The sequence below is a fragment of the Balaenoptera acutorostrata genome, chromosome 21 (assembly GCF_949987535.1).
Source record: "Balaenoptera acutorostrata chromosome 21, mBalAcu1.1, whole genome shotgun sequence".
Classification (NCBI taxonomy): Eukaryota; Metazoa; Chordata; class Mammalia; order Artiodactyla; family Balaenopteridae; genus Balaenoptera; species Balaenoptera acutorostrata.
The window spans coordinates 17,584,865-17,608,841 of record NC_080084.1 but is presented as its reverse complement, the minus strand read 5'-3'; positions in this window follow the sequence as shown (position 1 = coordinate 17,608,841).

Genomic DNA, 23,977 nt, shown 5'->3' with positions numbered 1-23,977 from the left:
TTTTGAAATCAGGGTAATATTAACTTCATACAATGAATCATGACATGTTCATTCGTCTTCTATTTTCTGGAAGAGCTTGCATAGAATTGATGTTAATTTTATAAACATTTGATATAATTCTTCAAGTGAAGTTGTCAGGACCTTGATATTTATTTTTTGGAACTTTTTAACATTATGAATTCAATTTACTTGATGATTGTAGGGCTGTTGAAATTGAGGTGGAGTCTGAAGGCCGGACTCTCCACTCATCCCCCATGGACACCTGCGGCAGGAGTGGTGGGGGCTCCTGTTACGCTGGCTGGGAGTGGGAGTCTTGCTCCCTTTGTGCGCCTCATTAATGCTGGTAGACCTTGAAAGTCCTCATCTCCCCACCCCCCCCCGGCTTCCCTGGCACCACCCCACACAGTAAAGGGATAGATGCCTGATTACTGTGGGTGAGGAGGAAGGACCAGGCTCTCTGTGTGGTCTCCACCTGATGCCACAGGGGGACCTCACTGCAGGCTCTCTATTTGGCTTCCAAAGGGGGTATTGGGGCGCCTTGGGACAGCCTTGCATGGGTGGAAGTCCAGGCTCTCCACTCAACTATATTGGCATCGGTAGAGATGGGATCACAGCTCTTTCTGAGTTATTTGGCTGGAGAAGAGAGGTTATTGTATGCAAGTTTTCTGTCTTGCAAGTTTTCTCTCTTACAGGTTTTCTCCTTTCCTAGTCCTTTGGCTAGAGAGAGTAGGCTTTCGTTGAGTTTCTTTTGTCTACACTCTTGGGCATTTCTAGGTTACTGGCTTCTTCAGCTCCTAGTCAGAGATATATGAGGACAAAAGAAAACTGAGAGAACTCACCACTGTGTTGTTCCTTAGGCCCTGGGTTCCCCTAGCTTCTCTGCCTTCCTTTCCCCACCTTTAGAGTCTTCTATGCTTGTTTTAGTTGCACTGAGTAGGAAGAATAAGGAAGAGACCTTTATTTCATATCCTTGGAAGTGGAATTCTCTGTGCTACCTTATTTTTACAAAGGATTTTTAAAATTTTTATTGAAATATAGTTAATTTACAATGTTGTGCTAGTTTCAGGTGTACATCAAAGTGATTCAGTTTTATATATATATAGTTTCATATATATGTATATATAGTTTTATATATGTATATATTTAGATTATTTTCCATTATAGGTTATGACAAGATACTGAGTATAGTTCCTGTGCTATACAGTAGGTCCTTGCTGGTTATCTATTTTATATATAGTAGTATTTTAATCCCAAACTCCTAACTTATCCCTCTAACCCATCCTCCTTTGGTAATCATTTTGTTTTCTATGTCTATAAGTCTATTTCTGCTTTGTAGATAAGTTCATTTGTATCATTTTTTTAGATTCCACATATAAGTGATATCATATGATATATATCTTTCTCTGTTTGACTTACTTCACTTAGTATGATAATCTCTAGGTCCATCCATGTTGCTGCCTTTTTTAATAGCCAAAACCAGAATACTTCTTTCAAAGATTCTTTAAGCTTTTATTCATTTATTTATTTAACAAATATTTATTGAGCATCCACAATGTACCAAGCAAGGCCCCCGCCTCTGAGAAGTGTACATTCTGGTGATGGAGACAGCCATTAAACCAGTAATTGCACAATTATTCTGATGTGGTCTGGAAGATAAAAGTCAGCTTGTGAGTTATCATCATTGCTATCATGAAAGGACATTCATTTAGGGCTTTGTTGCACATAGGCTGTACAGAGGAAAGAAAACCCAACCAAATGTCTGATTCTACTAACTTAGTTAAGAAGCAATTTTAGTCTTGGCCATGTTCAGAAGGCTATTGCAAAAGTGATTGTTTGGGTTTCCCTGGTGGCGCAGTGGTTGAGAATCTGCCTGCTAATGCAGGGGACACGGGTTCGAGCCCTGGTCTGGGAAGATCCCACATGCCGCGGAGCAACTGGGCTCGTGAGCCACAATTACTGAGCCTGCGCTTCTGGAGCCTGTGCTCCGCAACAAGACAGGCTGCGATAATGAGAGGCCCATGCACCGCGATGAAGAGTGGCCCCCACTTGCCGCAACTAGAGAAAGCCCTCGCACAGAAACGAAGACCCAACACAGCCATAAATAAATAAATAACAAAAGTGATTGTTTTTATGCATCTAAATATAACGTCAATGAAAGAAGCTTCTACCCACGTTTGATGACAAAACCATGGTTAGTTCCTTAGTATTAACCACTTAGAGCATGCAGATGATTTCCACGCCCACTCCCTCGACCCACTCAAATGCCAAAAAAGTCTAGTTTCCTTTCAGTCTTCCCATTTCTGAAAACAGCATGTCCATACACCCCCGTTGTTCAAGTTCCAAGCCTAAAAATTGTTCTCTTTCCCTCGCCAGCCCCCTACCTCCATCCAGGCCAGCAGCAAAACTTGTCAGCTCCACTCCCTAAATATCCTGAATCTGATCCCTTCTCACCATCTCACTGCTGCAGCCCTGGACTAAACCACCACCTTCTCTGGTCAGGACTGAAACAAGAACTCCCAGATGGGTCTGCCTGCGTTCACTCCTGCCCCACGTTCATTGTCCCACAGCAACAGAGTGTTGTTTTAAATCTTCGGCCAGATCATGCCACTTCCCTGTGGTGAACCCTCCTAATGCTTTTCTCACACACTTGGAATAAAAGTCAAGCATCCTACCCTGGATTTCCAAGTCTGTCTTGAATGGTCCTCTGCCTCTGTTTCTCTTGCTCTGCTTTCATCTTGAGCCTCATCTCCTTTGTCCCCCAAACTCCAGTCATAACAGCCATCTTTCTGGTTTTTAAACACCACCATGCTTGTGCAGCCTTAGGGCCTTTGTACTGCCTGGTCTTTCTGCCTGGAATGTTCTTCCAGCTAACCTTTGATGGCGGGCTGCCTTTTGATTTTAGATCTCAGCTTAAATGTTACCTCCATTTAGATCTCAGCTTAAATGGTACCTCCTCTGACCATCTAATTGGACTGATGGATAACCCCTCTATTATTCTTTATGAAGTCACCTTTACAAAAGTTCTCAGGCATAACACGTATCATCTGTTCCTTTTCTTGTTTATTTCTTTGTCTGTACTCTATTTTGCCCAGTAAAATATCAATTCCACGAGAGAAGAGGGACATTCTCTGTCTTCTTCACTGTCCCTAGTAGTTCCTTAATAAATATTTACAGAACAGGTGAGTGAGGGATCATGGGCCCTTTTCTCATTGCCATGGACTACCAGATGAAGAATTGATGCAAATGACTGTGGAAAGATATGAGAATAAGTCATAGAAAGTGGTTACTAAAGGCAAATGTTCTGAACCAGTAAAGTACATTGTCTTGTGGGAATGTAAATTGATGCAGTCACTATGGAAAACAGCATGTAGTTTCCTCAAAAAAATTAAAAGTAGAACTACCATATGATCAAGCAATCTCACTTCTGGGTATTTATCCAAAAGAAACAAAATCAGAATATTGAAGAAATATCTGCACTCTCATATTCATTGCAGCATTATTCACAAATAGCCAAGACACAGAAACAACCTAAGTGTCCATCAACAGATGAACTGATAAAGATGTGGCATATATCAATATATACAGAGGTATATTATTTGGCTATGAGGAAGAAGAAAATCCTGCCATTTGCAAAAAAAAACATGGATGGACCTTGAGGGCGTTATGCTAAGTGAAATAAGCCAGATAGAGAAAGACAAAAATGATCTCACTTACATATAGAATATTAAAAAAAAAAAAAAAAAAGTCAAACTCATGGAAACAAAGTAGAAAAGTGGCTGGTGGGTGAGGGAAACAGAGATTGGCAAACAGGTACAAACTTTCAGCTATAAGATGAATAAGTTCTTCTTGTAGCTTATCTCAGGCCATTTCTAGACTCTGGGGACGTGACTGTGCACAGCAGGAAAATAGGTCTGAAAATGGACTCAAAGATCACACTGTGCTTCTTCAATATTGATGAAAATGATCACACAAGTCCTCCAAGACTCTCTCTTGGAAAATTATGTGTACATTTTCTTTGTTGCTGTTGGTTTAAGTTTAGGTGGCAGATACCAAAATAAAAACCAGACTAGATCGTAATCGACTCCAATAAAAATCTAAAGAGAAAAAAAAGAAAAAAGATGAATAAGTTCTGAGGATCAAGAGTAAAACATGGTGACTATAGTTGATAACACTATATTGCATAATTAAATTTGCTAAGAGAATAGAACCTTAATTCCGCCCCCCTCCACCACACACACAAACAAAGATAAATATGTGAGGTGATAGATTTGTTAATTAAGTAGATGGGGGAAATCTTTCACAACGTGTACATATATCAAGTCACCACAATGTATACTGTAAATATTGTACAATTTCGTATGTCAATTATACCTCAATAAAGCTGAAATTTTTCAAAAAGTAGAGAGATTAGTAAAACAAAGTCCTGTACACACATTGTCCAATCTTAAGTCATCAATCTACAGCCAATGTTGTTTCATATCCCCCCCCACTCTTGTCCTCAGCTTCATAACTGCCTTGAAGCAATCCCAGACACCAAATCATTTCATCAGTATATTAGGAATCTACTTTCTCCAAAATTGTTTTACTTATTTATTATATAAGGAGATATACTACTGAAAAGGTTAAAACATGAATTTAACTAATCTGTTTAGATTCAAATCCTGGCTTTGTCACTTAACTGTAAAACCTTAAGCAAGTTACTTACGGTGTGTGCCTCTGTTTCCTCATCTGTAAAATGGAGATAGTTAATCGTACCTATCCCATGGGGCAGCTGTGAGGATTAAATATGTTAATATTCACTATGCATCTAGAACAATCCTTAGACCATGGCAAGTGCTTATGCGTGTTAGCTATTATTTTCAGAGGCAGGTGAATGGGTAATATGGCCTATCAAAGTCTCTTCCAGTTTTACAAACTAAAAGAAACTTGAATTTAAATTTTATTAAAACTGAGTGAAATTTGAAATTTAATGAAAACAGATGCTGCCATTTATTCCTTTCTTAGTATGTACAGTGGAAAAAAAGAATCAAGAGTTTTGATTTTAAAATTTTGGGCCATTCTATGACTGCATTTTATAGCCTTGAGAATATCACTTAATCACTCTAACCCATTTCTGAGATGGAAACAGCAACTGTTACCCTTCTCCCTGTGAGCAGGGTTGGTTCTAGGACTATTACTGCAGAGGGTAAATACCCATCTAACTCGCATCCCCTTCCCCTAGCTGAGCTCTGCCTTCATCCTTCTCCTCCATGTTCCCCATCCAAATGTGCTCTCAGGAAAGTACCAGACGAACTCATCACATGGAGGTGAGTGACTAGGGTGGCTTCACACATCAACATTACCAGCATCATTTGCGTTTGAACTGTTTTAAGCTTTCCTTTTGCAGAGCATCAGTCATTAATAAGCCAAATAAGCCTTTTGGGCATCCCCAAACCCATTATCTGTGCATAGCTGCCCACATAGACACCTGCCCCAGTTGTGAAAACTTGTCTCAAATAATCCAGATGAGCACTCTACAAGGCAGACCTCCTCTCTCACAGACCTGTGCTCCTAGGGATTTATCAACAACCATGTGTACGGGAGCCAGGGTGACCACACTTAGAGAGTGAAGGCATTCGAAGGGGTGCAAATGAAGTGACACCTTGGAGGGAGATCTTTGGCTATGGTTTACAAGTATTTGAAAATGCCAGAGAGATTTTAGATATAATTGTTCAAGTCATGAATACAGTTACCTTCCCAATAGCTCGAATGATTACGTAATGGTAACACAGAAGACATTTAAAAATAAATGGAAAGAAAAATTGAAGTGTATTGTGTGGAGGTAAAAGTAAGAGTTAGGTGTCTCCCAGCTTTTACTGTTCTTTCCCCTGAATGTGAAGAGGGTCACGGTACAGAAACTGAGCTTGGACAGCTCCATGGATCACAGGACAAAGTTAGACAGGAAAAGATTTTGCAAGGACCTGTCAAGTATTCCCTGAACAGAAAGGGAGCAGCCTGTTTCCTCAGAATGGTCTGTCTGCCATCATGAAATCCAGTACCAAGAACCAAAATTAGCCCAAATGACCCTCAAAATTAGCCACATCAAGGAGTTGAGCTTAGTTATATCATGAATCATATCTTCAACAGTGATACTAGCAAAGCCTTCTTCTTACAAATCAACACTCTTTGGGGATTTTGATGGTCTAATAATAATAACATTAATAACAATAATATCTAACACTTAACGAACACTACTTGTGCCAGGTACTCTTTCTGAGGGCTTCATTATTAGTAATAATGTAAGTTAGTATTTATATTAATAATAATATGGGAATATTAGCTAGAGGGACAGTAACTCACTTGATCATTCAGGAGTTACAGGTACTTTCAGTCCAGTGAGAGCAGTGGGTTTTGTTGGTTGCATTTCATAAACAGCAGTGTGTTGGGCTGTGTGGTACGGGTGAAAAGAGGAAAAACTGTTAAAACCTCTGACTAGGAGATCTGCTCTACAGTGAGACCACTTCAGGGGCTCAGATAGAAAGGAATTCTGCATGAGGATTCAGGGACCTTGTTTGGGCTCAATCGGAAAGAGGCCTTGGTTACTCCTTTCGCGTGTTGGCCATGGGAAAGGAAGAGGAAGTGGGGACCAGCTGTTGTGCCAGGCACATGCCACACCTTTGCCACTTCCGCCTCAGGACTTCTCTAACTGTTTGAAATAGTGTCTTCTGCCTACTTCTAAGGAAGGAGTGGCTATTTCCATGGGAAGCAAAATTCCACAGTGGCAAGAGCACAAGGTCTAATCTGGTTCTAAAATTAGAACAGCACCAACAGAACAAAGATTTTTGTGTGTATGTTCTGGTCATCATCCGAAACACTCACACACAGTGATCATATTGTTCAAAGCAAATTTCATTACCCACAGTCCCAGCCACGGGATGCTTTTTTTAAAACCTTCTTTGTTTCAGATTTGCTGAGTTATTCAGACTGTTAAAAAGCTAAGTGCATGTAGGAGCTCTAAATCAAGTCATCTGTCTAGAATATTTCCTTTGAGGAAAGTTCCTTTTTTCATTCTATCTCTCACCCTCACCACCACCACCACCCGCCCCCACCTTTTTTGGAATAAAAAGACTTCAAAGGGTAAATTGCTTTATTTTTCCTCTAATGGTATCCTGGAAAGAAGAGGCAGCCTTTTGAAATACATGTCTATCTGTAAATGCCAGAAAAAAAAAAAAAGTGCATAGCTGTTATCAGTTCCTGCCATCAACATTCTTTAATTTAAAGAAGTATTCAGCTATCTGAAATTAGGTTGCAGACTCTCGGGTTGCATATTTTGTGGGTGGGATTTCTTGGTGATATAAAACAGCATTTAAGAACTGATATGCAACTTGGGATGGGAAAAATACAGACAATGAAGAGTAGAAGATACACTGTGTTGGGAGAGAAGGGAGGGTGCGTGCGTGTGTAGACGGTGAACGGATTAGAAGGGGGAAGGAATTGCCCACAGAGCAGACATTCAGTGACACCCATTTCAGACAGGTCAGAGAGCTACTGCTGACTCCTTCCATAGATTTTGGTAGAGGCGTCTAGAAGTGGGCATGCCCTTAAGCTTTCTCAACCAAGAGATGAACTTCTGAAAAAATATTCACTCCTTCCACACAGACCATCATTCCAATTTTCCCCTCTAGGCACTGCTTTATAAAAATCATATTGTCATCCAACACAGGAGTCCTCCACCTCGACACTACTGACATTTTGGGCTGGATAACTCTCTGAACAGGGGGCAGGATTGTGCACTGCAGGATGTTTGTCCACACCCCTGGCCTCTCTCACGCTGGTAGCACCGCCCCCCCCCACCCCGGCCCAGGACAACCAAAAGTGTCTCCAGAACTACCGAGTACCTTTTTTGGAGACGAAATCACCCGCAGCTGAGAACCACTATTCTAACCCAACGAACCACACACTACTAAGAAAAACACAAATTGCTGAGAAACATCTAATCAGCAGATAGAAGCCATTGCCATCATTTTTTAAAAACCCACCCAAGGAAGGAAAATGACCTCTAATTTCTAACTGAAAACAGATCACTCCTTTCACTTAAATACAAGAATGATAACAAGGCAGAGCTTAGCTCTGTACAAAGTGCTGTGAATTTTATTTGTGACTTTTGTTGTGGAATAAGTTAACGTGAGTCAGTCACAGCTGGCAATTCTTAGGGTGAGACACAATGATGGGAAGAGAGTCAGGGTAGCTGTTGGAACCAACTTCACTCATTTTACTCCTAGAGTCACCATTAAATAGGCTCCATGGATGTGTTGCCCTTACAATTGTGGATCAGAATGTCACCTTGTGAGATCAGTGGGAGATTCACCCATGGACACAGCATGAGAGTTGAGCTGCCTCTCTCACCTTCGTGTAGACTAAGCCACAGTCACCTCTGTGGCCCCACCGTGCTTGGCTCAGGTGTCAAACTCTTGTCAGCACCTGAAGCAGTTTACTGCCCCTCTCCCCTCTTTTTCTCAAACATACTCTTCCTCTCCAGAAGCATAATCTCCTCAAAGCCTGGAGATTGTGGCTTATTTTACGAGCACAATGCCGGGTAGGCTCTTAATAAATATTGGTAATTGATTAAGCCCTTACAAAGTCACTCTAGGTAAATTCAAATGGCCACAGAGTTCCTATTGTTTTATAAAGTTACTTCCAACAGTAAGTTAATACTCCAGAGCTGAAATTGTCTAAAATTTTTGGAAATTATAAACACAGATAACATCTTTTCCTCCATATATATTTTGTGAATAAAGACAAAGCAAATAAAATGGCTTCCAAAATGTATCTATGTGCAGACCTAAAATAATTACATAAAACATATATATATTTTTGTGATTTATGTGCCTACATATACACTGTGAATCTATTCCATAACTTGTGAGGGCTGTTTGTGTTTGAGTATTATTCATTTGTTTGTGCTAATCAACATATATATTAAAATGATATGCTTAAGAATAATAATAAGACAATGCATGAATAACTTTCTTTTTATGCAAGACATTTTTGAAGCATCAAATAAACGTTCTTTGTAAAAACACACATTTTCCCCTCATATCTTGCATTTACTGACATCTCAAATAAACCCAGAAAAATAAAGTACTAGACCGCTGGGAAATCCCTTTCACTTTGTTAGAAATCTCAGAAGAGAAGGCTCTGGTAAACCATAGATATGACAGTGAATTTCAACAGCGACTGTCAAGTACTATGCATGTTTCATTAACACGAGAAGCTGAATTGGGATTCCACAAGACTGTGACTGAATTAATAAGCCTGGCTTCCTTTGTGATGATAGTTCCTTCAGGGCATGCTAATAATGGGCCTCCTTGTTCAGCTCCAGATAGGGAATGTCAGAACAACAGTTATAATAAGACATGAGATGGGAAGTGGCCTCTACACTTTTCAGTTTTGTAGCAAGCTGCTAAGGGTTTAATGAGATACATGGTCAGAGTGACCCTTTCTACTGAGTTATGCTTTCAGCCCCTCCACGGGAGCTACTGTACCCGACACAAGTGACGGGGGGAAAAGTGATAAAGTTACCTCCAAAAGTAAACCACGTTTTTAAAGTATTTCTTTTGGAGAATGGATTTATAGCACGATGGCAGGAAAGCTCAGTTTGGTATTGGACTGGTATCTCATGATCTGCCCCTGGCCGTGAGAGCGTCCATTATCCAAGTGGATGGTGAGTCAATCACAGGACAGGGGGCCTCCTGCCCCGCAGTGCAAAGTTGAAACAAAAACAATTGCAGTTTGTTATGTGGTGTATCACATTGATTGATCTGTGGATATTGAAAAATCCTTGCATCCTTGGAATAAATCCCACTTGATCATGGTGTATGATCCTTTAATGTGTTGTTGGGTTTGGTTTACTAAAAAAAAAAAAGAAAGAGAGAAAGAAAGAAAAACAACTCCCCCCGCCCCCTCCTCGCCACCACAAAAAACCCCCAAAAAACAGTTGTGGTTATGCACAGAAAGAGCAGCACTGACTCTAGACGTAGCGCACACAGCAGCAGGGATAAGGCATGGTCCTAAAGCAGAAGAACCCTAGAAATGCTGATTGCATGGATGGGTGAGTATATATCAAGAAATACCCCTGAATCCTGTTTCAGAGTAAACTTATTACATGAAAAATCAAGCTAATAAATCAAGCATCCACATTACCCAAAATTTATCTGTATGCTTTTAAAGTTTTTTTTTAAATTTATTTTTTAAAGTTTTTATGTTCCCCTAGGACATTTAAAATGCAATTGATTAAACAGTGCAAGAAATTTTCTTCTTTTTTATATTTTTTTCTGAAATAAACACATATTTCTTGTTTAGAAGGAAAAATAATAAAAATTATTTTAGAAGCACAGTTTAATTTACAAAAGTGGCATTTCCATGCACCCCTTCTGAAGTAAATTATTCGAGTGTTAGAGCTGGTGCCAGCTCCACCTGTGGTTAGCAGCTGTGCTTTGCCTTGCCTGACTCTGCAGCCTTTTTGTGGGACAAGAAAGCTGAGGTCCAGGGAAGGTGAGCTACGTACCCACAGGGACAGATGTGACTAGAACAGGTGGACTCACAACCTAGGGATCCTTTACTGAGAGGGACACAAATAAAAAGAACAGCAAGGTTGAATGTAAAAGACAGTTTATGCTAAACTGAGTTACTGGACTCTAGAGTGTTTCTATTGTTATCAGATAAATTATGCCACCTCTTCAGTGTCTTTGGATGTCCAGACATCTGTGTGACATCAAGTGGTAAATAATAGTACTATCACCATCATGTTCATTAGCAGGTACTTGACTTGAATGCCTGCAGTTATAATTAAGCTTTTCCTTGGGAAAAATTTCAATACCATGTTCAGCTTTCTGTATCGTGTTTGCCAAGCTATGTCTGCAACCATCTTATGTGGTACAAATCAATTCACCAACACCTCCAACATGGAGTTTTCATGGGGAAGAAAGCAGTTAAGATTTAGAGCAGGTGCTGCTTTGACTGTTAATTATAAACCCTGTAGAACACATTGAAATGTGCAGTATAATTCTGAGAAACATCTCATTCTAAATTGGAAATTTTTTGTTTTGTTTTTTCTTTTTACAGAGACAGGCTTAGGCAAATTCAAGGTGTAAATATTTTAATGGATGCAATAAAAAGTTGAGACTTTCTGAAACTTAGGTTATGAAAGCACTCAGTTCTATTAAATGACTCCGGGAATGAGTAGGAGGTTGTGAAGGATTCTGATCCAGCAGAATATGAAATAGTAATATCAGTATTAAAATTTTTGATAGTCATAATAAACTTGGGCTAAAATAAATGTAGTCCAAGGACAAAGAGAAGAGGTCTGTTGTCCCTGGCGGGTGTAGATCTGGGGTGGTCCCAGCTCCCAGGGGATGCAGGGAGCAATAGAATGAGAGGTTGGGATACTACAACGTGGCACGTGGGACTGCTTTCTTCAGTCCCATGTAGGAGCCGTGAACATGGGCACTCTGGCCCCAGGGAGCAGCTCATATATAGCTGGGGGAACATGGGATGCCAGGCCCAGAAGACCATTTATTAATGAACACAGCACGTTGAGAGTACACTCTGCTTTCCCCTACATCACTGGAGACAAGCCTTGTTAAGAAAGCACAGTATTCACAAATAGGCAAGAGAGGGTCTCAAATGCAAATGTGAGTCCACACCAGAGTTACCTAACATGTTAGATAAATAAACAACCTGAGAGAGACACTAAAACTTATAAACAAAAGAACTGAAATAAATGAAAACAAGAGTTGAGAGAGGAAAGAGATGCAGGCATTAAAAGAAATGTTATTATGAATAATATCTTCAGAGGAAATAACAGAGATTACACATCCGTAAAACAAAATCAGGTTATATGAACAATCATCAGGGAAACTGAAAATAAAAATCACCATTATTGAAAGAACCATTTCAATAGATGGATGGATAGTGAAAGACAAAGCTTAAAAGTAACACTGTAGAGAGTGGAGCTAAGAAATTGAGAAGATAGTTCAAAAGAACAAAAAGATGAAAAAATGGGAAAATGGAATTGAAAGGCTTAGAGAACATCTCAAAAAATTATAACATCTATCTTAAGGAAGAGAATAGAAAGAAGAAAGGAAAGAAAATCGTCTAAAAACAGTACAGGAATATTTCCCTGGGTGGAACTATAATACCAATTGGTTAGATTTTATTTCTACTCTCAGAAATTAACTATATCAGCAGTTACCATAAAATAATTCACCTGCTAAATACTCTCAGAATGGGTAAAAAACAAAACCAAGATAATTCAACTATATGCTGCTTACAAGAGATACAAACATGGCACAGAAACAAATCTTTGGGGAAAAAAAAAATCTTTGAAAAAGATTTACAAAACAGATGGTAACAAGAAATCCTTAAGTGTGATAACATTTTATTAGACAAAACAGAATTCGAAGCAAAAAAAAAAAAAATCAAAAGAAACAAAGAGGGTATATGTCATATTTTGAAGAGGTGCAGTTATCCAGGAAATTAAAACATAAATCCTAATGTAGCCAACAAATTGCCTGAGTTACATAAAGCAAGAACTGGGATAAGTACAAAGAAAAATAATATTGACAATACTAAAGGGAGATTTTAAAATATTTCCCAATAAAATGGTCAGATAGATACAGATACATAGGATTCAAATGACATAATAAACTTAATTCAGTATACATATATGACTGGTTTAAAAATATTTACAAAAAAACCCCCAAATTTTATGTGTGTAGATATAAAATACATACACATACTTTTAAAACATACATAGAACATTCCTAAAACTGTCCATGTATTAACACAAAGAAAATCTTCACAAATTCTGAAATTCCTAATCAAGCAAACATTAGACAGACCACACTCATTGATCATAATGCAATACGATCAACATGAAATAGAAACAAAAAACAAATCTAAAAACAATCCAACTTGATTTTTAAAACTCTAAATCCTTTCAAGTTAAAGGAAAAATTTAAATAGAAATTGCTAGTTATTCAGAAATGAACTACTATAAGAAAAATATATCAAAACCTGAAGCATGAACAGGCAGTGCTCAGAGGAAAATATAAGAATTCAGTGCTTTTATTGGAAGACAGTGTTGGATTCCTTAATTTATGAAGGTCTGAAACCTAACCAAACTGGCTTAAGCAAATGGAAAAACATATTGGTTTATGTAATTAAAAAGTCCAGGGTAGACTTCAGGCATGGTTAGATCCAGGTGCTTAAAAAAAATCATCAATTCCTGTTTCCTCAGTGTTGCCTTTATTCTCAGGTAAACTCTCCCCATATGACTGCAAAATAATGGTCAACTGCAGGGCCTGGCATATATATTCTCAGTTCAGCAACCCCAAGAGGAAGAGAGCCTTTTTTGGCAAGACGCAAGAGTCCTCGGACTCACTCCAATGTGATCACTTTGAATGAGAAGTTGGTGTGCCCCACTCAAAACAGAAATACTAAGTAGGGATGTGTAGGAATAAAATCTAATTCTATAGGAAAGATTAAAAATAAACTAAGGTTGTACTCAAGAGTTAAAAAGATAATGTAAACCCTGAGAGTAAAAAAAAAAAAAAAAACAACTAATTAAGCAAAATGTTATAAAAAGATGAAAAAGTAGTGGAATTTATGAATTAAAAAAACTACTTTACAAAATAGACAAATCTTTGGCAAATCTGATCAAGAACTAGGGTGGAAACAAACATAAGCAAAATTAGGATTGAGAAAGAACAGAACTCAGGACATGGATTTCTAAAACTGTAAAAGAATACTTTTTATGACTTTGTTTTAAATATCATAGAAAATATAAGTGAAAGAGACGATTTTCTATGAAGATAAAATTAATCAAAATTTGGCTTAAGAAATACACCTGACATGAGAAAATCACCCTCCCCACCACACACACACACAACCTGAAAAGGGCAGTCAAAGATATATTCCTAATAAATGCCACTAGCTTTGGAATTTTGACAAATACAGTCTACTAAGCTTTCAAGAAAAGATACCTCCAATATTGTATAAACTGTTCCAGAGCTTAGAAAAGTATGCAATACCTCCCAATTCATTTTATGATTTTGGCATAATTCTGATGGCAAAACTAGGCAAAGAAAGTATGAGGAAATGGTATGCAAATCTCACATATAAACAAAGGTGCAAAAACTCTAAATAAAATATCTACAAATAGACTCCTGTATTTAATACGAAAGTTCCACAAGATACATAGATTCAAGATTTCCATATAAATGTAGATAACATTATACTCACTGATAATAACCAGTAAGCATTTCAATGAAAAACTCCTATTTTCAACAGAAGCAAAAGACAAAATGCTTAGTAATGTCCCAGCTAGAGCTATGCAAGACCTAAATGGAAAAATCTGTAACATTTCCAGAAAGCCGTGTACTGAGAGCCGAATAAGCAGAGGTAGTCCAAGGTCCTATAGGAGAAGAGGAATTTCCATCATCTCCCCTTTAACCTCTGTGCTTCTAAGATCAGCCGCCCACAGATGAGGAAGTTACATCCTAGGCTGAGGGATGGTCCTCAGCCCAGGGAACCTGAGGCCTGGGGATGCCTTCTGCTTCCCGGGGCCTCTGCTGTAGGACAGGTGGGGCGGGTTCTTCGGGCAGGTTCTTGTTCAGTATGTTACATCTTTTCCGTATCAAGCTGCTTTGTTCTCCCCCAGAAAGCAAAATTCTTCCCTTTTTTCCCTGCATTTCTCGAGGCAGGTCTTATGTGGCAAAATGCCCTTTCTCAGATTTTCTGCTTTCCAACAATTGCATGCCCATTTGGGGGAAATGGGGAGTCCCAGAAGCTGCTTTCAGGGACAAAATGATTCTCTATTCTGCTCCTTGTCACCCTTCACCCTTCAGCTATTTCTGAAGATCAGTGAAGAGTAGGGGAGGGAGGAGGGCAAGGACCCTTAGTTACCCCTCGGAGCTCTATGTGACCCGGTCAAGGCCATTCCTGGGCCTCTCAGTCACTCTCTGTCAACTCTGCAGGGCACACTCAGTGGAAGGAAACACCAAAATGCAAAGCATCAGCCATCCTATGGACCTTAAGTCCCAACTGCTATCCTTCAGGTCCCAATCCCAATTCTAGCACTGACCCCACTGTTGGTAGAAAGGATGTCATCTGGAGCGGAAGAAAAGGAGCAGGGCTCTGTTTGCATTTAGGTAAGAAGTCCTCAGCAACTCTTCAACAGCCTGGAATTATACTTTGTGGAGACTCTAATCCACTGGGAAAAAAGTTTGTTTGTAATAGTCATTAATAGTCACTCCGTGGCTGCCCTTGTCTTTTTCTCCTGACTAGCTGACCCTCGTGCCTCTTAAGTTTTCAGTCACTCATCTTTCTTACCTGCTTCTCCACTGTCTTCCTGAGCCTCTTCAACCCCAGCCAGACTCACACACACGCTGCCCTTCCTGTTTTTTGTTTGTTTTCATTTTTGTTTGTACTTAGGCTTTTTCCCCCTTTTATCCTGCATCAGGACCTAACTCAATTCACAGTTTCTTGAATTGGGGCCGATAAAGATGCTGGCTTTGGAAGCATCCATCCTCTTTTCCTCCTACCTAACTCTTCTCTCCAGTCCCTGCCCCACTTTGGGTCCCGCATTTTCTGGGGTCAAAGAGCCAGCACAGGGAGAGGGCTGCAGGGGAGGCACAAGGGTGGCAACCCAGATCCTCCTGCCCTGGGTCCAGGCAGGTGATAGGAGCTTGTGGATGGACCAGATGGCAAGCTGGCAAGTGCATGCCTAATGAAAGGGAGCAGCTGCTGCTCAGCTCCCCTGATTGGTGCCAGGTGGGAGTGCGGGCTCAGAGCTGCCAGGGCTTTCGATGTTTAAGAAGCCAGAATTATCTTTGTTATGAGAAACAAAGGCTGCCCAAACACTGTATAACTCTTCAGCTAGATCTGGAAACCTGCAGGAGGTAACTACCAGCTGTAGCTCAAACTTAGAGCTTGTTAAAGATTGTTATCTCCCACCTGGGGATTGGTACCCAAACAAAGCAGAGAGCAGATGGGTGTCCAACAGGAGGACCGGCCCTTCCTCCCTATCCTCTCTTGGGACAGACTGGCTGATCTCAATCGTGCAGCTATGGTGCATGTCGGGCCCTGTGTTAAGCTTTTCACGTGTGTTATCCCAGAGAATCCTCACAATAACCATGAAAGTAGGGCTGCAGGATAGCAAATAAAACCACAGGACTCCATCAGATTTGGAATTTGCATGGGACATACTTGTACTGAACAGTTATTTGTGTTTCTGAAATTCAAATTTAATGGGGCATCCTGTGTTTTATAAAATATGTTTGTCCTGGAAGTATCCACTGAACTAGCGTGGCAGGACTGGGAAGTCTCTTCAGCACGCAAAAATGTTGGGCAAAGTGACCATGACTGCGATAGGCTCTAACTTGTGTGTGACCTCAGAGGAGGTTATTACTGCTGAGCTTCCTAGTTAAGAACTTGTCCGGCCCCTTGAACAGCAAGTGTTGCCACTGGGTGCCCTCCAGGCACATGCCTGGTCATCATCTGTGAGTGTGTTCCAGCCTTCAAAGGTAGGAACAACACTGTTACTCCGAGATCTTCCCATAACTAGGCATAAGCAATGGCCATGGGGAGAAGAGGAAGGAACGACAGGCAGAGGAACTGCACAGTATCCGAAAGCTGGATGGAGAGATAGCACTGAATACAGTAGTGGCAGGGGTAGGAAGTTGCCCTCAGGTGGCACTTGGTAGCATTTGTGCTGTAGATACAAGTGCTTCCCAAGAGTGTGTCCCGAGATAGAGAGTAGCCCCCATTGCCAGGTGACCAAGCATGCCTGGGTGGCTAGAGACCCACAGCTGGTCATCTCCATTGGAAGCAGTCTTGTTTGGGTTCCAGATTACCTCTGGGTGACATCAGTGTGACATACGAATGTTGCCATTTTTTCATGTAATGTGATCTGAAAAGGATACTATAGAATTTTTATTTACATTTTCACAAAAACAGCCAACCAGACCCAAGGTGCCCTTGCCAGTCACCACTCAGTAGCTTAATCTCCACATAAGAGGAGTTTTGACTCCAAGGCTGCAAGTTTACATGGCTTTCACATGTGAAGGACTAGTTATATGCCAAGTTTATACCACCTAAGTACATAGCCATGTTGAGATAACCATTATATGCGTCATCTGCAAGACACATCATTATTTTTTCTCATGGGTCCCTACCCAGTAGATTCACTGCAAATATGATGAGTTCACTACCCAAGCCACATCCCATAACTCAGGTAGGATCCTATCAGGGAGACTGAGGAAATAATTTTCTATCTGCTTGAAGCGCTTTAAGATATTCAGTGGGGGAAACGTGTGGTCCCTTTAAACATTTTTTTTAAATCCCAGTCTTTGGATTGGAGCTCTTAGTTTCTTTCTTTTTTTCCCCCCCTTTAAACATATGAACAACTTTTAGAAATCTAATCAGGTTGTTAAGAAGAAAAACATTTTAATGCACAAACAGGTAATCTGCGAGTACAGTGAGGCGGAATGCCTGATAAGGGAGGAAAAAAATGATCTCAGCTGACCTGGGGAAGGAAGCTGGGCATGCGCCAGATAACGTGTGTGATCCTATGTCTATAATATGCTTCTTCTTAGGTTTTTTTTTTTTTTTACCACAGGGACTGTTGATGCTGAGTATAACAATAGCCTTGGGTAGCAAGGAGGAGGATCTTGGAGGAGGGAGCTGGCCAGGGGCTGCTTGGCAAGGATTCAAGATCATGAGATTAGCAAATTTCCGGAAGGGATCTGCTGCAGTTACTTCAGCCTGACTGCTTCACCACCGCCAGTTTCTCTGCCACGATTGCATTTGTAAATGGGCCAAAGGCCCTAGACATTGATTCGGCAGCAATTCAGGGAGGTAGACAGTGGGTGGAGTCCCAATGGAGCCAAGGAGTCCCCAACCAAGCGGAGAGAGAGGTGCCTGGAATACATGAGATGCTAGGGATTTGAGTCAAGAGGAAAGGAACAGGCTGGAGGTGGGACCTCATAACATAAGGAGTCCACTCCATTGTCACAATAGTGCCACCATCGTGACCTGAGCATGGAGGTTAGCCACCTTCTACCCCACTCCTTGCTGGGTGTGGGGAATCTAGAGTTGGAAAGTGTGTGCTGACACTCAGAGAGGGGCAGGGCTTGCCATGAAGACCTCTGAGCCCCTGGGACAGGACAGAGAGAGGGACTCTAGCAGAGGTTAGGTCTTCAGGGAATAGAGGTGGTGAGTCCTTCAGGTGGAAGTTCCAAAGGACAAATGTGGCCTATCTTGCAAGATTCAGAGAGAGGCTTTCCTGTTAGAGCAGGACTAGATATAGTCTATAGCAGTGCTTCTTAAATTTTAGTACGTGCACGAATCACTCGGGGATCTTGTTAAAATGTGCTCTGGAGCAGACCTGAGTCTCTGCATTTCTAACAAGTTCCCTGATGATGCTGGTGTTGCTGAAAAAAAAAAAAAAAACTCTGACCAAAATGCCAAAATATAGAAGACTTCAAAGAAAGATTTTTGAGCTGAAAAGAAGTCAAAGACAGTCAGTAAACTAGTTTTACCTGGGGCCTGAGTATGACCAGGATTGGATTAAACAATGATTTTTAACAGGTTAAGAATTGTTGCTAAGGGTAACAAATTGGTCCTAGGTGCTTGTATTTCTTTAGCATTTGCTCTAATGGTAATCAGTTTGTAAATATAATATTTTTATGTCTGCACTTAGTTCATTTAGAAAAGAGTTAAGTTCTTTTAAAAAACTGGTGCATAGGAGCTGTAAATATAAACATTTACTGAATAAACACAAACAAACAAGTGAATAGGCATTGTACATCCTGACTTTGTCAAGATAACGGGAAATACTTCATTTCAGGTTGAAATGCCATAACCTATACTTTCTCCTGGTCCCTCTCAGCTTCTGCATTTTATTGTGGACAGAGAAGCAGTGAGAGGGAATCTAGCTCCTTTCTGGGACAATGTCAGACTACAGCCTCCTTCCAGAATCAGGGGCCTTTGCCTCTGGAGCTTCAGGCATGGTGGTCATACTCAGCATCCCCGGCATCCTCTGCACGTCTGGATATAGAAGCCAGGCTGGGCTCCTCACCCAGAGGGAAGGGCGCATCCTCACTCCCTTCAGGCCTCTCTCCCTTCCCCTCCTGTCAACTCTACTTTTCACTTTGGCACTTACCTGATGATCTATTATCTATCTTCCTCTGTAGGCTGTGAAACCCTCGAGTACAGGGACTTCTTTCACTGCTGTATCCCCAGCTCCAAGAAGAGCACCCTGCATACAATGGTGCTAGATAAATTTTTGTCAAATGAATGAGTTTGTGAGAGAATGAAGTGGGCTCATCGTGAGGGTCTCACCTTCTCTTCCCTTCACATGAGCGTGTGAGGTGACTTCTCAGTACCCATTAAACAAATTAGTTCCATGCAGGCAGCTCTCACCAGCACATCAGTCTTGCTTCCGCTCCACCTGGAACCTCCTTCTGGATCAAGACACTGTCCTCCATCCCCACCCTCTCACCACCCCCTGGAGCCTTCCCAGCCCTAGTGATGAGGATACCCTTTAGCTTAGCTCTTTATCTGTCTGGCCAAAAAAAAAAAAAAAAAAATAGTAACTTTGATTTCTAGTGTCTAATCTTTTTAAAAAGAAAAAAAACCCAAAAAAACAAATAGTGAAAAAGAGAGAGTAAATGATCTGGGGAGAGCATTTTTCAAAATTTATTTTTCTCAGAGTAAATAGAATAGAAACATGTTGGCGTGAAGGAGACAAAAGAAATGCGGTACTTGTCTAGAGAAACCACTCTTTTATTTTCAAGATAAATTATTATTTTATGACTAGGCTTTAGAGCCTTCTCATTATTTGATTTCCTTGGTTGCATTTGCTGAGTTGTTGTGTAGCTTTATCTCCTCTTGATCTCTGTAGGTGTTGACTTTAGTGCCTCCACGCCTCCCATAAAACTGCCTGTGTCTTCCTACAATTTCTAGAACGTGCGTCTCAAACATGGAAATGTCCCATGTGTCTCTATAAAAATCTCTATCTATAAAAGTCAAGACCTGAAAGTTGCTGACATATAATACAATCAGGAAGAGTGATTTTTTAAAAAATTGTAATTCCTGTAACATTTAATTGTTCCTTTCACTCTGCTGTTTCCACCACATCCCTCTGTCCCAATAAATATTTAGATATGGAAATGTGCCTTCACAGATGCCATAGTTACATTTCCTCATAAATATGCATCTGTTAGCTTTGGGGATTTGGTTGGGGAGAGAGCATCTGTCTTGTGGAAGGAAAAATTCTCCAAATGATTTCCCTAAACAAGCGAAAGTCACGATGAACTTTTTGTCACTTCCTGCCCAGCATCCCTGCTCAAGGAGCAAACTTTTGTCTTGGCAGCTGAGTAAGACCATGAGGAGACGCAGCGAGAGCAGGAGGAGGCCGCTCTGACAAAGAAAGAGGCAGGTAAAGTTCAAGGAGAGAACAGCTCTGCTCCCCCAGAGCCCGCGTGAAGTGCTTCATATGTATTTATTTGCTGACTTCTTAGATGCGCTCTGCTCTGAGAGTTACTTTCTAGGGAACCATTCCCGCAGCAATATCTGTGTTCAAACACGGTTTCTTTACACATGTATCCCCCTGGGTATTGCTAGAGCCTTCCCAGAGACCACCCACGTCACCATGCCGGCACAGGTCCTGCCCCATCAAGCACCACCTTCATAATCCACGGATTTAAGTTAGGTGAATACAAGCCTTCTGCCATCAGCAGCCTAACAGACCATCAAGTCAAAATTAGCAAGACTTGTTAGAAATTCAACTAAGCCAAGGAGAGATCTCCCCCCTCCCCACAGTCCTCCACGATTATATTTTAATCAGTAACATAAAAATGTTACTTTTAAAAAGGAAGAAAAAATTAAAATTTTGTGAAAATTATCTTTGCTTTGGTAAGAGGTGGTGCTGTTTGCATCTTTCTCAGTGCTGAAAGTAGCCTAAGTGTTGACTTTTCCCAAGGAATGGAAACATTTGCGTCAGAATTTTTGGGAATAGAATTCAGATACTCCGAAACTGTGGTCTAGTCCAGGGCCCTGGGTGTGCGTCAGCACAGTGCCAAGTTCTACTGCAGCCTTAGCATCAGAATCTCAGGCTCAGACTGGCCTCAGCCAGTGGTCTCCACAGTGGGCTAGAGGGACACATGGGATGCAGTAGAGAATTCACTGCAGGAGGAGTGAAAATGATTCGAACTTCTATTTTTATATATTTCATCTCATTGTCTGAAGTAGTATTTATTATATATGTTCAAGATACACATATGTTTAAATATACATACATATGTTTGAAATATACATATCATTTATTTTATATGGTTAAAATATACACTTGCCTCTCTATCACTTATAGGTAAGTAGTCATATTTTGGAGTCCATGCTCAAAAACTTTTAGACAAGGGTGCATGACTAAAATTTTGAGCTAGCCAGGGACCTAGCTCACAGGCACAGCCTCTCAGTGGTCTGCCTCTGTCAGGCCTGAGTCTCTTAATTCCCTCTGCTTGTCATCTGACTGTTGTCACATGACTTGGTGGTTTCCCAGTTACCTCAGGAAAGTCGTATCTCATCCACCCATCTTAGGGCTGCAGGATCTGGTTTCCTTCTCCAAACTCCTTTCCCTCCGACATCCTCACTGTACTCTACATCCCAGCTTTAAGGGACAAATCCCGCTTCCTGAACACCCATTCTGGCTCTCTTTCCCAGGCCTTTATACACATTGTTGCTTCTCCTGGGATGTTCTCTTCTTCCTACCAACCTTACCTGGTCAGCTTCTGTTCAACATGTAGTACTCAGTTTAGATGTTATTGTTTTGGACCCCAAAGACTAGGCTAGGTGTCCCACCTGGGTGCTGCCATAATGTGTAATAACTCTCTTATATCCAGCTACATGTACAGTAAACTCTTGGAGGCAAGGTTTATCTGGCTTGTCATTGTAATTCCAATGCCTAGTAGATAACAGATATGTCAAATATAACTGGAAACCATTCCACTGTTATTTTTCTAAACAATAAAAGTGGGTCCACTTTTAATGTTTAGTTCCCTCCTCCCCACCTTTTATGATCTCATACGAAAAACAAGGGAATTCACAGTTTCCATATTTCCAAATGCACAGTCCCAGCAGACTAAATTGTGTGATGAAGAGATAAAATAGGGAATGTATGAATGAATCTCTCATCCAGGCCACCACATCTCATCAAAGGACATTTTGACCATTGGAAAGAATAGAAGAAAGAAAAAGAAAAGAAAGGGAGCAATGGAGGAACCATTTTCATCTACTTGGAAGTGAATCTTAAAATATGTTCTGTTCTCTCTCCAACCTCACATACGACGTGGAAGTTGTAATTGTTTGGTAGCACTGGATTGTCCACTATTCAGCACATAGCCTTTAATACAGAAAGGTCATTTAAAAGGGGGACAATAGGATCACTTCCCTGCCAACAACAACTTATAAGAACACAAGATAGACAGCCTTGGTGTCCACCCTGGGTGGAGACAGCAACTCTCATAGGAGGCATTGTCATGAGTTTTAGTTTATATGGGAGACTGGAGCAGAGGTTATCAAGTGACACAAATAACATATCACGTATCAATCCCAGCTAATCCCAGAATGTTATTGCATCCAAGGTTTCCTGACGTTAGAAATATAAATCCAGATGGGTCAGAATTCCCCAGATAAGTTCACATGGGCTCAAGACCAGCCCGCAATTTGAGACCAGCCCCAACCCAGGACTGTTAGCTCTGCATTCCAACTCTATCACTGCAGAGGTTCTGGAATTTCCATACCACTCAGTGACATATTTGGGGTCACAACAAACACCAACTGCCTATCCATTTCCTCAAGGACACCGTGCTTCACATTCCTCTTTAATTTAATCACTGCTGTACATCCAAGCCCGGCATCCCTGCAGTCATTATCAGCTCAGCCCTCATCCCCACACTGTCCCCCATTCTGAACCAAAACTCCACCCCAGCCCTCCCCTCCAAGCCGTCCACATACCCCCTGAAGTCCAGGAAACTCCGTGACACCTTCAGTCACATCGCTGAGCTTGCCCTTCAGTCTTGGCCTTCTCAGAAACCAGACTGCCTCCATGGGCTCTGCAAAAACCTCTTCCTCTGGTGGCCAATCCACGTGGAGGACATTTCCCCTGCCAGCCCCCTTTCCTGCAGAGTGGAGGGAGAGCTCACGATTTCCTTCTTGAGCTGGCTGCTTCCAGACCACTGTCCACTGGTTTCTTAGCAGTAAACAACAGGAACAGATGGCAGTGTCCACTCTGAATCCAGTGGAACCTCCTGAGAGGCCTTCCTTCTCAGAGAAGGGTGTAGCTACCAAGAATAGGAGCGAAGTATTTGAAGTGGGTCATTACATGTCCTAGTGAGGGGCGTCATTCCCACTCCCCACCCTGGTTCCCAGACTTATTCTGGTTCTGGGAGAAACAGCCCTGTATATGTGGAACAATCAGATTTCCCAGTTTTTATGTCTGTCATACCAGAAAACTACTCATGGCAACCCTGTAACTCTGACACCGTTCTGTCTTCCAACTACTCAAATCTGAATGCCTGACTCCCACCCTCTACTCTGACCTCAGATATGTTCTTTTCTCCATATCGACCGTCTCAACAAACAGCCCTCCAACCATCCGGTTACTCAAGCCTGAAACCCGGGTGTCATTCAGATCATCTCCCTCACCCTCATTCCCCATATTCATCAATAACCAAGTTATACTTCAAAATATCTCACAAACACTCCCTCTTCTTACCTCCACAGCCCCCTAGCCCAAGCTGTTATTATCTTTCCCTGTATTACTGCAGTAGCCCCCTCTTAGCTCGCTCTACAGCCATTCTTTTACCATTGTTATTATTATTATTTCACATCCAAGTTATTTACTCTGTGCCGCTGAAGAAATCCTCTTGAAAAGACC